This window comes from Pelobates fuscus, chromosome 4 (assembly GCF_036172605.1).
Source record: "Pelobates fuscus isolate aPelFus1 chromosome 4, aPelFus1.pri, whole genome shotgun sequence".
In the NCBI taxonomy this organism is placed as follows: domain Eukaryota; kingdom Metazoa; phylum Chordata; class Amphibia; order Anura; family Pelobatidae; genus Pelobates; species Pelobates fuscus.
This window is the reverse complement of record NC_086320.1, coordinates 14,004,726-14,018,796: the sequence shown is the minus strand read 5'-3', so window position 1 is coordinate 14,018,796 and position 14,071 is coordinate 14,004,726. Positions and strand designations below refer to the sequence as shown.

General features: G+C 47.5%; 1 protein-coding gene across 2 annotated transcripts in view; it reads left to right on the top strand.

The window, feature by feature from the left end:
- Positions 1 to 1,969: 1,969 nt before the first annotated feature.
- The window catches only part of THEM6 (thioesterase superfamily member 6), a 32,957-nt gene continuing 20,855 nt past the window's right edge, over positions 1,970 to 14,071 (top strand). Inside the window, exon 1 of one of the 2 annotated variants that reach the window (XM_063450990.1) lies at positions 1,970 to 2,028. The gene's annotated coding sequence lies outside the window, so the exon portion shown is untranslated. Of the gene's footprint in view, positions 2,029 to 6,245; positions 6,325 to 14,071 lie in introns of those variants that run through there. The other variant, XM_063450991.1, reaches the window with a different exon arrangement.

Genomic DNA, 14,071 nt, shown 5'->3' with positions numbered 1-14,071 from the left:
TACCTAAAAACAATCTACATACGTTTTGGTTAGCCACACTGCCCAAGCACCACATATAGCGAGCTAGAGGACCGAATTTACACAGACGCCTCTTAGTCGATTACTATCAAAAATCTAGTGGGTTCCAAATTTACACGCCTTCCCACTTAGCCAAGATAGGTTGAGAGCTAGCGAACCGAATTTACACAGACGCCGCTTAGTCTCCCGGTCCCTCCGACCTAGCGAACAAAATATACACCCTAGAACGCTAGTCTAGACAAGACACCGGTGTCCGGCTAGGGCTATTTACACCAGAGCCCCGCCTGACTAACAAAATCAAACGGTCTGACTAAAGAGCGTTCGATCGAGCGGTGCGCCTTCGCTCCTTCCCTCCGACAGAGGGGGCAGATTCCATACACAAATAACCCCTTATGGGCCTACCGCACAATCGGTATACCCCTAGTGGGTCTGCCGTCTAAAACAGCAGTTGTCTTACCTCCTCGTTCCTGAACCTGAGTTCACACTCATCGACGGGGACACCCCAGCACTTCTCACGTAGAGGCCGATGATCTCCTGGACAACAGACCAGTGGCGCCGAGACGAAGGGAGGTCCACGCAGAAGTTCAGGGGTGCAGCCGTAGAGAACGTGGGCAAAGATAGACCGTCTCACGCCTCTGCCTCTCAGCTACTGTTGAACGATGAGCTTCCCGGCCAATGCACCAAATGATACCGGAGAAACTGACGGAAGCGAAGCACAGAGAGATGGACACAGGTTTCTTCAGGAAGGAAGAGATTCTTTATTGGATCACCGATCGGGACTCAGAGGGACTAGCGTCACCAAAATACCACAAGTTCTGAGCCCCGGACAATAGTGCAGGCTCCTTATATAGGCACATAACTCCTCCCATATTAAGCTCCACCCGCACATTCTCTTGACCAATCAATACAAATAAGAATTAACTTCCTGCTTGACCGCATGGCTTGTCCAGCACAATGGAGGAGGGAATACTACATCCTGTATTCTTGCACATGCTCCGTACACTACTGATCGTATCTTGCCTCGTGCAACCAACTGATCGATACGTCAGCATATGCACGTACACATGCCACGTGGTAATCTCGGCCTACTAAATTTATTTTTACCGAGATTCCACCACAGTACAGGGTCAAAGTTTACTCAATGATGACGAATAGGGGGCGGACCGAACATCGCATATGTTCACCATCCGTGGCGAACGCGAACAAGCTATGTTCACCAGGAACTATTTGCCAGCGAACCGTTCGGGACATCACTAATCGCCTATTAATTTGACCGGGCAGCCCTGCAGGACCAGGCCAACTTGGAGTTCCACGAAATTGGCGTCTAGTCCTGCTGAGCTTGTTGAGGCTGCTCCGGTGTGATAAAACTGTGAAAAAACAGAGGAATGTGAGAGGACAACTATATTTAGGTTAATATGCCGAAATAATGTCCAGGAATAACATACAACATATATATATATTTATTTTGTTTTGTTTTGTTTACCATTAAAAAACATAGAGTTTCCTTCCAACAATAAATTAATAATATGTCACCAGATAATAACAAGATACCAGATATAATGTATTTGTCTAGGACTATAAATAAAGTTGGCTGCTAACTACAGCTATTATATTTTCATACATCAAAACATGAAATGGCCAAACTAGCCAATGGTTGCCATGGTAATGGATGAATCTGGGCAACAAGTTGCTAAATATAGAAATGAATGAAATGTTTGGCTATCTCTGAGTTAGCCACTAGGTGGAGACATCATACACTAATGAAATAGCTTATTTTCCCATGAGAAGCCTGGGGCTGACTGAGCCTCTCCTCTCCCTTCGCAGACACTTAAAGAAAAGGCTACTAAATTATTGATACCGTCTATTATGTCTTCACAAATAATGGAGAACCGATTTCTGTAAAATGTGAGAACAGTGCGAAGGGAGGATGGAATGAAGTACAGGGTAACACGGTCAATATAATAATATCTTATTTATAACGTTCCGACACTTTGCAGTGCTACAATACAGGTACACAAGTCTGTATAGAGTAAAATACTGTATGTGCATGATTCTCATAGACCTAGCATGGACACAGAGAGCACGTTGTAAGCTATAAAAACCTACTTGAACACAGATATTAGTAAACATACATTTATTAAATATTTAAATACTGAATATTTTACAAAATATATGAATAAAAAAAAAATACTCGCATTGTACTTGAATAGGCCCCATAATGTAGTCCTCTAAAAGCGCAGACAAGTCAGGGAGAATTTTTTCTTATTTCTTGATCTTATTTTACACTCTGTTAAGATAGGTTACAAGTGAACACACTGTGGCGGAACCAACCTCGCCACTGGCCACTGGAGGAGCCTGGTATCCCGCCTCCTGCTGCTGGACCATGGCCCCTGTTCTTTTTTCCTGCAGAAAGGCTGGTTTGTGCCTTTCTGCGGACTGTTAAAGCCATGCTACCCCAGATAGCTATGCCATGGAGCCCAGCCGTATACTGAAAGACTGTATGAAAGACTTTGGTTCCATGGCGATTGAACTGTATGTATGTGATCTGAGCGCCACCCGGTAATAATGTGCGCTCAGATCTAAGCTATCTGGGGATAGGTAGAATGTGTATATTCTATGTGATAAATGTAACAGTTTGTATTTTTATGTATTTTATTGTCCTTTGTCTGCCATGTGGCTAATGGAGTTTTGCCTCTGTCCTTGGAGATAATTGGATTACTTCCCAATTATCTCCAGGACAGAGAGGAGGGATTGTGATGCATTGTGGGATTGTAAGCTTGTGATTGGTCAATGTCCAATATGTTTCCCACTTTCCCATCTAGTCCCCTAGGGGAGTGCCCACCAGGTGGGAGACCTGCATAAAAGCCGGGCAGGTAGCACCAGTAAATCAGTTCTGCTTGACCCTCAAACGAAGTGTCGTCTCGTTCTTGGGGGGAATTGGATTGTATGCTGTTACAGTGTGACTGCCAGGAGTGTAAACTGTTCGTATGGTTTTTCCTGATCGGCTGTTTACAACATTCGTGTGTTTCCTGTTCGGGAGTTTGGAGCATTCCCCTGGTTCCAGGTCGGGAGATTGGTGAATTCGTGTAGTTTGCAAAGGGGAGATTGGTGAATTCATGTGTTTGCAGTTCGGGAGTTTGAGTATTCATGTTTTTGCAATTCGGGAGATTGGTGATTGCAGTAGCTGCCTGTGCATCTGAAAAGGGGAATATCGCCTAAACGTATATTAACCGCTTGTGTGCAAAACGGTCCGTTACACACACCTTTTTCAGGAAGTGTGTAGAGAGTCTGAGTGATTGACAGCTTGGGGAGGTGTGGCTAGGGCTGCATAAACAAAGTGACTTAAAGGTACACTACAGGGTCAGGAACACAAACATGTATTCCTGACCCTATAGTGTTAAAACCACCATCTAGCTCTCTGTCGGAAGTAGTGGAGCAAGGAGCAGCAACTGGAGGACCTCAGGTATGAAGTCCATTGTTCTTAAATGGGGAAAGGGTATCAGGGCATTCATTGTACTATAACCACTACAGCGTTCGTTTTCGTTACTTGGAGTTTTCCTTTAAATCTCAACATGCATGAAGGGCATCTGACAATCTTGCTCATGTATTAGTGATTAATTTTATAAATTCTGATTCGGCATCCTAATCAGGCGGATATTACTTGGAATACAGGACTATTGGATGCATGTTAAACTGTTCTGGTATCAAATAAAACAGTCTAAGCAAAGCCAGACAGCACAGGAAATGTTACTATTGTGACATTGTGAAACTGCGTATTTCAATGTCAGTTATGAGTTGGCCTGTGGGGAAATGTCCAGTGAAGTATCTTTCCTGCTTCCTGAGTAGCTTCCTCAGACACAATTAATTATTGTTATTACTTATTATTATTACTATCCGCATTATATATAGCACAAACATATTCCTTAGTTCTTCACAATTATACCGAGTGGAAAAAAATAACAAGTATTGACGTACCAAGTAATGAGAGCTGGAGATACCTATCGTAATACCAACTATATTCATGGATTGCAGGATAAAACTTACCAGGAAAGGTTAAAGGATCTTAACATGTATAGCTTGGAGGAAAGACGAGACAGGGGGGATATGATTTAAACATTTAAATACATAAAGGGAATCAACACAGTAAAGGAGGAGACTATATTTAAAAGAAGAAAAACTACCACAACCAGAGGACATAGTCTAAAATTAGAGGGGCAAAGGTTTAAAAATAATATCAGGAAGTATTACTTTACTGGGAGGGTAGTGGATGCATGGAATAGCCTTCCAGCTGAAGTGGTAGATGTTAACACAGTGAAGGAGTTTAAGTATGCGTGGGATAGGCTATGTCCAGGCTATGCTAGCTATAAGATAAGGCCAATAGCTAATAAAAGTATTTAGTTTCTGTACAGAGCTGCACAATATGTTGATGCTATTAAAAGATAATTAATAGTGAATAATGATCATAATAATTAACCTTTAAAAAACACAATAGAGAAAGCGACCCAGAAATGATGGGAAGGTGTTACAGGAGTGTGGGCAGCACTGTACAGAGTGTGGGTGTACCCGCTCTCTGATTCCCCAGACAGCACTGCTCCAGGCAGGAAAGGATTAACCCGCTCTCTGATTGCCCTTGCAGGAAAGGGTTAACCCACTCTCTGATTTCCCAGACAGGAAGTGGTTAACCCACTCTCTGATTCCCCAGACAGCCCTGCTCTGTCCAGGCAGGTAGGGGTTAACCAGCTCTCTGATTCACCAGGCATGAAGGGGTTAACCCGCTCTCTGATTCCCCAGACAGTTCTGCTCTGCTCTGTCCAGGCAGAAAAGGGTTAGCCCACTCTCTGATTCCCCAGACAGGAAGTGGTTAACCCACTCTCTGATTCCCCAGACAGCCCTGCTCTGTCCAGGCAGGTATGGGTTAACCAGCTCTCTGATTCACCAGGCATGAAGGGGTTAACCCGCTCTCTGATTCCCCAGACAGTTCTGCTCTGTCCAGGCAGGAAGGGGTTAACTCGCACTCTGATTACCCAGACAGCCCTGCTCTGTCCAGGCAGGAAGGGGTTAACCCGCTCTCTGATTCCCCAGACAGCCCTGCTCCAGACAGGAAGGGGTTAACCCGCTCCCTGATTCACCAGACAGAAAGGGGTTAACCCGCTCTCTGATTCCCCAGAAAGCCATGCCCCAGGCAGGAAAGGGTTAACCCGCTCTCTGATTCCCCAGACAGCCATGCTCCAGGCAGGAAAGGGTTAACCCGCTCTCTGATTCACCAGGCAGGAAGGGGTTTACCCGCTCTCTGATTCCCCAGACAGTCCTGCTCCGGGTAGGAAAGGGTTAACCCGCTCTCTGATTCCCCAGGCAGCCCTGCTCTGTCCAGGCAGGAAGGGGTTAACCCGCTCTCTGACTCCCCTGCTCTGCTCTGTCCAGATAGGAAGGAGTTAACTGATTCCCCAGACAGCCCCGCTCTGCTCTGTACAGGCAGGAAAGGGTTAACTGATTCCCCAGACAGCTCTGCTCTGTCCAGGCAGGGAGGGGTTAACCCGCTCTCTGATTCCCCAGACAGCCCTGCTCTGTCCAGGCAGGAAGGGGTTAACTGATTCCCCAGGCAGCCCTGCTCTTCCCAGGCAGGAAGGGGTTAACTGACTCCCCAGGCAGCCCTGCTCTGCCCAGACAGGAAGGGGTTAACTGATTCCCCAGGCAGCCCTGCTCTGTCCAGGCAGGAAGGGGTTAACCTGCTCTCTGACTCCCCTGCTCTGCTCTGTCCAGGCAGGGAGGGGTTAACCCGCTCTCTGATTCCCCAGACAGCCCTGCTCTGTCCAGGCAGGAAGGGGTTAACTAATTCCCCAGGCAGCCCTGCTCTTCCCAGGCAGGAAGGGGTTAACTGACTCCCCAGGCAGCCCTGCTCTGCCCAGGCAGGAAGGGGTTAACTGACTCCCCAGGCAGCCCTGCTCTGTCCAGGCAGGAAGGGGTTAACTGACTCCCCAGGCAGCCCTGCTCTGTCCAGGCAGGAAGGGGTTAACTGACTCCCCAGGCAGCCCTGTGTCAGTGTGAGGTAGGCTGCGGAACATTCCATTTCACCTCCCCGGGCGGGGGTGGGTTATTTATAAATAAAAGGCCGTTATTTCGCTTTGTGTGTGGGCAGAGCGCTGTACATGGCCGGGGATGGGGGTGTAGTGTCTGTGGGGGTGTTACTGTAGGGCTGGGGGTGTCATAAAGCCGTTTATCCGGTTTCTCTATGAGGGTGTGCTGTCCCACTTCCCGCAGTGGTTTCTCCCGGCTGTCAATGTCAGGCTGCAGGAGCTCAGGAGCCAGGTTGGTGCCTTCTCTGCTGCTCCATGGGGAGCTATACTGGGGAGCTCTGTACACACAGCAAGGGGTCACATACTGGGGGGAGGGGGGGTAATAACAGGGGGTAAATACTGGGGGGTAATAACGGGGGTTACCTACTGGGGGGTAATAACGGGATAGATACTGGGGGGTAATAACAGGGGTTACATACTGGGGGGGGGGTAATAACAGGGGTTACATACTGGGGGGTAATAACAGGGGATAGATACTGGGGGGTAATAACAGGGGTTACATACTGGGTGGGGTAATAACAGGGGTTACATACTGGGGGGTAATAACAGGGGTTACCTACTGGGGGGGTAATAACAGGGGTTACCTACTGGGGGGGTAATAACAGGGGTTACCTACTGGGGGGGGGGTAATAACAGGGGTTACCTACTGGGGGGGGGGTAATAACAGGGGTTACCTACTGGGGGGGGTAATAACAGGGGTTACCTACTGGGGGGGGTAATAACAGGGGTTACCTACTGGGGGGGGTAATAACAGGGGTTACCTACTGGGGGGGTAATAACAGGGGTTACCTACTGGGGGGGGTAATAACAGGGGTTACATACTGGGGGGTAATAACAGGGGTTACATACTGGGTGGAGTAATAACAGGGGTTACATACGGGGGGTAATAACAGGGGTTACATACGGGGGGTAATAACAGGGGTTACATACGGGGGGTAATAACAGGGGTTACCTACTGGGGAGGTAATAACAGGGGTTACCTACTGGGGGGGTAATAACAGGGGTTGCCTACTGGGGGGTAATAACAGGGGTTACCTACTGGGGGGTAATAACAGGGGTTACCTACTGGGGGGGTAATAACAGGGGTTACCTACTGGGGGGGGTAATAACAGGGGTTACCTACTGGGGGGGTAATAACAGGGGTTACCTACTGGGGGGGTAATAACAGGGGTTACCTACTGGGGGGTAATAACAGGGGTTACCTACTGGGGGGGTAATAACAGGGGTTACCTACTGGGGGGGGTAATAACAGGGGTTACCTACTGGGGGAGGGGGGTAATAACAGGGGTTACCTACTGGGGGAGGGGGTTAATAACAGGGGTTACATACTGGGGGGTAATAACAGGGGTTACATACTGGGGGAGGGGGGTAATAACAGGGGATAGATACTGGGGGGTAATAACAGGGGTTACATACTGGGGGGTAATAACAGGGGTTACATACTGGGGGGTAATAACAGGGGTTACATACTGGGGGGTAATACCAGGGGTTACATACTGGGGGGTAATAACAGGGGTTACCTACTGGGGGGGTAATAACAGGGGTTACCTACTGGGGGGGTAATAACAGGGGTTACCTACTGGGGGGTAATAACAGGGGTTACCTACTGGGGGGGGGTAATAACAGGGGTTACCTACTGGGGGGGTAATAACAGGGGTTACCTACTGGGGGGTAATAACAGGGGTTACCTACTGGGGGGGTAATAACAGGGGTTACCTACTGGGGGGGGTAATAACAGGGGTTACCTACTGGGGGGGGTAATAACAGGGGTTACCTGCTGGGGGGGGTAATAACAGGGGTTACCTACTGGGGGGGGTAATAACAGGGGTTACCTACTGGGGGGGTAATAACAGGGGTTACCTACTGAGGGGGGTAATAACAGGGGTTACCTACTGAGGGGGGTAATAACAGGGGTTACCTACTGAGGGGGGTAATAACAGGGGTTACCTACTGGGGGGGGGTAATAACAGGGGTTACCTACTGGGGGGGGGTAATAACAGGGGTTACCTACTGAGGGGGGTAATAACAGGGGTTACCTACTGGGGGGGTAATAACAGGGGTTACCTACTGGGGGGGGTAATAACAGGGGTTACCTACTGGGGGGGGTAATAACAGGGGTTACCTACTGGGGGGGGTAATAACAGGGGTTACCTACTGGGGGGGTAATAACAGGGGTTACCTACTGGGGGGTAATAACAGGGGTTACCTACTGGGGAGGGTAATAACAGGGGTTACATACTGGGGGGGTAATAACAGGGGTTACATACTGGGGGGTAATAACAGGGGATAGATACTGGGGGTAATAACATGGGTTACATACTGGGGGGGGTGTAAAAACAGGGGTTACCTACTGGGGGGTAATAACAGGGGTTACCTACTGGGGGGGTAATAACAGGGGTTACCTACTGGGGGGGTAATAACAGGGGTTACATACTGGGGGGGGGTAATAACAGGGGTTACATACTGGGGGGGGTAATAACAGGGGTTACATACTGGGGGGGGTAATAACAGGGGTTACATACTGGGGGGGGGGTAATAACAGGGGTTACATACTGGGGAGGGGTAATAACAGGGGTTACATACTGGGGGGTAATAACAGGGGTTACATACTGGGGGGTAATAACAGGGGTTACATACTGGGGGGGTAATAACAGGGGTTACATACTGGGGGGGTAATAACAGGGGTTACATACTGGGGGTGTAATAACAGGGGTTACCTACTGGGGGGTGTAATAACAGGGGTTACCTACTGGGGGGTGTAATAACAGGTGTTACCTACTGGGGGGGGGTAATGGCAGGGGTTACCTACTGGGGGAGGGGGGTAATAACAGGGGTTACATACTGGGGGGTAATAACAGGGGTTACCTACTGGGGGAGGGGGGTAATGACAGGGGTTACATACTGGGGGGTAATAACAGGGGATAGATACTGGGGGTAATAACATGGGTTACATACTGGGGGGGGTGTAAAAACAGGGGTTACCTACTGGGGGGTAATAACAGGGGTTACCTACTGGGGGGGTAATAACAGGGGTTACCTACTGGGGGGGTAATAACAGGGGTTACATACTGGGGGGGGTAATAACAGGGGTTACATACGGGGGGGGGTAATAACAGGGGTTACATACTGGGGGGGTAATAACAGGGGTTACATACTGGGGGGTAATAACAGGGGTTACATACTGGGGGGTAATAACAGGGGTTACATACTGGGGGTGTAATAACAGGGGTTACCTACTGGGGGGTGTAATAACAGGTGTTACCTACTGGGGGGGGGGTAATGACAGGGGTTACCTACTGGGGGAGGGGGGTAATAACAGGGGTTACATACTGGGGGGTAATAACAGGGGTTACCTACTGGGGGAGGGGGGTAATGACAGTGGATAGATACTGGGGGGTAATAACAGGGGTTACATACTGGGGGGATAATAACAGGGGTTACATACTGGAGTAATAACAGGGGTTACATGCTGAGGGGTAATTCCTGAGAGGTACACAGTGGCAGCATGGTTTGAGGGTTTATGGTGGTGGGTCATGTTTTGGGGGTTACATGATGGGGTGTAACGGCTGAGGGGTACGTGCTGGGTGGTTATGGTTTGGGGGTTATATGATGGGGATATGGATTAGGGTTTCCATGCTGCAGGGCTTAGTTTGGGGGTAACATGCTGGCTGGGTTAATGGATGAGGGGTTACATGCGGGGGGGCTTCATTTAGGGGTTAAATGCAGGGGGGCATGACTGCTTAATAGTCTCCCCCAATCTATGAAATCTAACCATTCATTGACATTATTAATTATTGTTTCATTCATTTTGTAAAGACGTTTCTCCTTTCTTTCCCACTCTTGCCCTCAATTATTAATATTTCTTATTTTTATTATCTGTTAGATGATCGAATATAAACCTCTATCCCCTGGTCACAGCTGGGTTTATTAATTCTGAAGTGAATTAACAGGCGCATTGATTACTTATAAATGTAACATAAGACCAGGGCCGCAGGAAGGATGGGGATTGGTTAACAGGAGAGATTATAATAACATGGTTTGTCCTCATCACAAACCTATAAACTTATAAAAATAAAAAGTATCCCCGTAGTAATAATTATGTAGGCCCCCCATTAAGTTCTCAGATCTTTACTGTCGGCTGATGGAGAATCGAAAAACTCACAATGTTCCCTTAAGAGCCAGAATTGGAGATTTTTTACCTCAGTCCCAGTTGGGATTTTTTTTCACTACCTTTCAAATAAAGTTCTTGTCCTCACCTGAACTGACCCTTGATTTTTTTTTTTTACCTGAGTTTACTTTGAAACTTGGGCAGAAAGTTAGATATCGTGACAACATTTCGTAGGCAGACTGGGGTCGCCCGAATTGGACAGAGGGATAAGGAGCTGTGTGAATGTCCAGATGTATTTGAAGCGGTCAAGTCATGATGTCCACCTTCAGTCTTCATAATGTAACACAAACTAAAAGGGTGACTGACTTCGCTTTCCCCAAAATGTCGCACCTGGTGCCCTGACTGATCATGACTTGTGAGCAACTAAAAACTCATACATTCATTCCAGCTATTTTATTTATTTAACAGCTCAGTGAATCCTATGGTTTTTACACCTAAAATATCCTGGAGATTGTAACAGTCAGTATAATTATATTGAAGGCATAACGATATTGCTTATCAGTAAGCAGCATCTTCCTGCCGATTTTGTAATGTGGGCACCGCACAGCTCGGATACATCCAACGCAAGTGGGTAAACATAAAATCAAGGAGAAACAAACTACTTTTATTATCTCAAAGAATTCCATTTTATGTCTCTAAAACAGAACTCCTGAACTCTTTGTCTTTCCTCCTCCTAATACTGATCCTCCTCTTTCGCGCTCCCTTCAAGTGTGTAAGTCTATCCTTGCAAGCGCACTGTCTTGGCGTCATACTTGATTCTGGCCTCACCTTTGAGCCTCACATCCAGCATGTTGCCAAATCCTGTAGATTCCAACTTAAAAACATAGGCCGCATCCGCCCCTTTCTTACACAAGATGCTACTAAGGAGCTTGTCCATGCTCTAGTAATTTCACGCATGGATTATTGTAACCGTCTCCTAATTGGTCTTCCCAAAAGCCGTATTGCACTGCTACAGTCTAATGAATGCCGCCGCCAGACTGATTTTCCTCTCTAGTTGGTCCTTACACACCTCACCCCTCTGCCAGTCCTTACATTGGCTTCCTGTATGCTATAGGAGTCAATTCAAAGTGCTAACCCACACCTATAAGCATTGAACAATTCTAGCCCCTCTTATATCTCCTCACAGATCCATAGGTATGCCCCTTCTCGGTCTCTCCGCTCTGCCCGTGACCACCTCCTGTCTGTTGCTCGCACCCGTATGGCCAACTCGCACTTGCAGGACTTCTCGCGGGCGGCTCCCTTCCTGTGGAATAGCCTGCCTACGACCATCAAGCTCTCCCCTAGTCTTCAATCGTTTAAGAAGTCCCTTAACCCCTTCAGGACGGAGATAATAGTACACGTTCTGATCAAAACAAAATGTAAAGAAAAACTGGAATTTGTGCTATATGTCTGTTCAACCGTAACACACCGCTGTACCCACACTTACTATATATCATTTTGTTCAGGAGAAACAGGGCTTTAATTTCACATGAACTATTCATATATGAAACATAATTTATTATGAATAAAATAAAAAAAAAACTGTGAGAAAATAAGATATTTTTTAATAATTTGTAATTCCGTCTGAGATTTTAGCTGTGAATGTCATGATACTGTTGGCTTTTACCGCAATAAAATGCACATATTTTAATCAACAAAGTCTCACGAGTACAACAGTAGCCCCCATTAACCGGTTTTACTAGTGTTTTGGGAAGTTACAGGGTCAAATATAGCACATTCCATTTTTTTTTTTTTTTCACATTAAAATTTGCCAGATTAGTAATGTTACCTTTGAGACCGTGTGGTAGCCCAGGAATGAGAATTACCCCCATGATGGCATACCATTTGCAAAAGTACACAACCCAAGGTATTGCAAATGGGGTATGTCCAGTCTTTTTTAATACCTTGGGTTGTCTACTTTTGCAAATGGTATGCCATTATGGGGGTAATTCTCATTCCTGGGCTACCATATGGTCTCAAAGGCAATATTACCAAACTGGCAAATTTCAATGTGAGAAAAATGAAACGCAAGCCTTATATGTGACTCTCTAACTTTCCAAAACACCATAAAACCTGTACATAGGGGGTACTGTTATACTAGGGAGACTTCACTAAACACAAATATTAGTGTTTTAAAACCGTAAAACATATTACAACATTGACACTCACAGGGCTCCGGCAAGCAGGATCCCGAAAGCCCCAAATTCAGCCCGAAAACGCTGTCACTGGCACTGACAGAAGGCCAGACGACACCCCAACACTAATGGGGAAGAAAACAAAAAAATTGCGACCAGATCGGCCCAGGCAATCTGCCGATATAGGAGATCTCTTGCGGAGGCCGCATGTCCCGGCGGGACCCAAGATGGCGGCTGACTTTGCCGACTTCGATGACTACTCTGATGGTTCAGAAGATACCATGCTGATCACCCGATCACTACAGCAATACTCACCGCTCTCCTCGCGGACTTACGCCAGTCGTTGTCAGCAGAGATATCCCAAGTAAGGGGAGATGTAAGAGAGTTCACAGCCCGCCTCACCACAGTAGAACAACTCACGCAAACTCATACAGCAGAGGTGCTTGACCTCCAGACACAGGTGAGAGACCTCACCATGGCCCACGCTGCAATGTCCCACCAAATAGCCGACATAGAAGATAAACGCAGGTGGAAACACATCAAAGTCAGAGGTATTTCCGACACGGTGTCCCCAGCTGAAATGCCCCATTTCCTCCGCAGGCTATTCTCCACTTTACTGCCTCACAGACAAGCGAAGGGGATACAGCTGGATGGCATGTTCCGCCTGCCCAAACCTCCACAGCTCACAGGCGCCACAACCGGCGATCTCTTAATCAAGCTCCAAAACGGGCAGGATAAAGCAGCACTTATGGATGCCATAAAGGGGAAGACTCCACTCAGCTTTGAGGGCATGGACATAGCGTTCTACTCAGACCTGTCACGCACAACCCTGCGATGGCGGCAAACCCTCAGACCGCTGACAACGCTACTACAGGCCAGCGGGGTGCCATACCGATGGGGACCAGCTCATGTGCTTATAATACAACACCAGGGCACTGAACAGCGGGTCAAGGACATAGCAGAGATGGACACTGTGGTGGCCAAACTTGGACTTGCAACCCCGAAAACAATGGCTTGGGACCCGGCCAATGTCATCCCGTTTGTTCCGACCAGCGAGGGTGCCGCCGGGAAAAAGACCTGAACTACCAGCTGCCGGCTGTATACCTATGTTTTATAAGTTGTTATTTGCCTCCCACACCTATCTCCCATGTTTCATATATTTCATACGCTCTGACTACTTATTTAAAGGGATAATAGGCACCCACTATAGACACCGGGAATAACCCGGACAATTGGCTCCAATATACCACCCTACCCCCCCCCCCCCGGCTCCAAACAGCTCCCACCATATCTCAGCCTCACTACACGGAGCTGGCTCCTAAGCCATAAATATACTCCACCGAAATCCCCTACTTTAACTAACGTGCTTGTTTATACACTAGATTTCGTTCTGTACCTCTTCTTTTTATTATTTTTCTTTTATCCTACAAGCCTACACAACTCTGGGCCGCACACTCGCCCCCACTGACGGCACAACGCCGGACCACACCAATTGGCATACCTAGGCTGTTTCCCCACACCTTAACAGCACAGACTCACCAGTCCCAACTAACGAAAGCAGACCAAGCAAAACCGCACTTTAAGACACACAAGGGTCGCTCACTAGGCCCACTACCACTAGCCTACGATATTAACCTGAGATAAATAAGATGTTGTCACGTTGAGTTTTTCTTTCTCTTTTTATCACATGCTCTCCT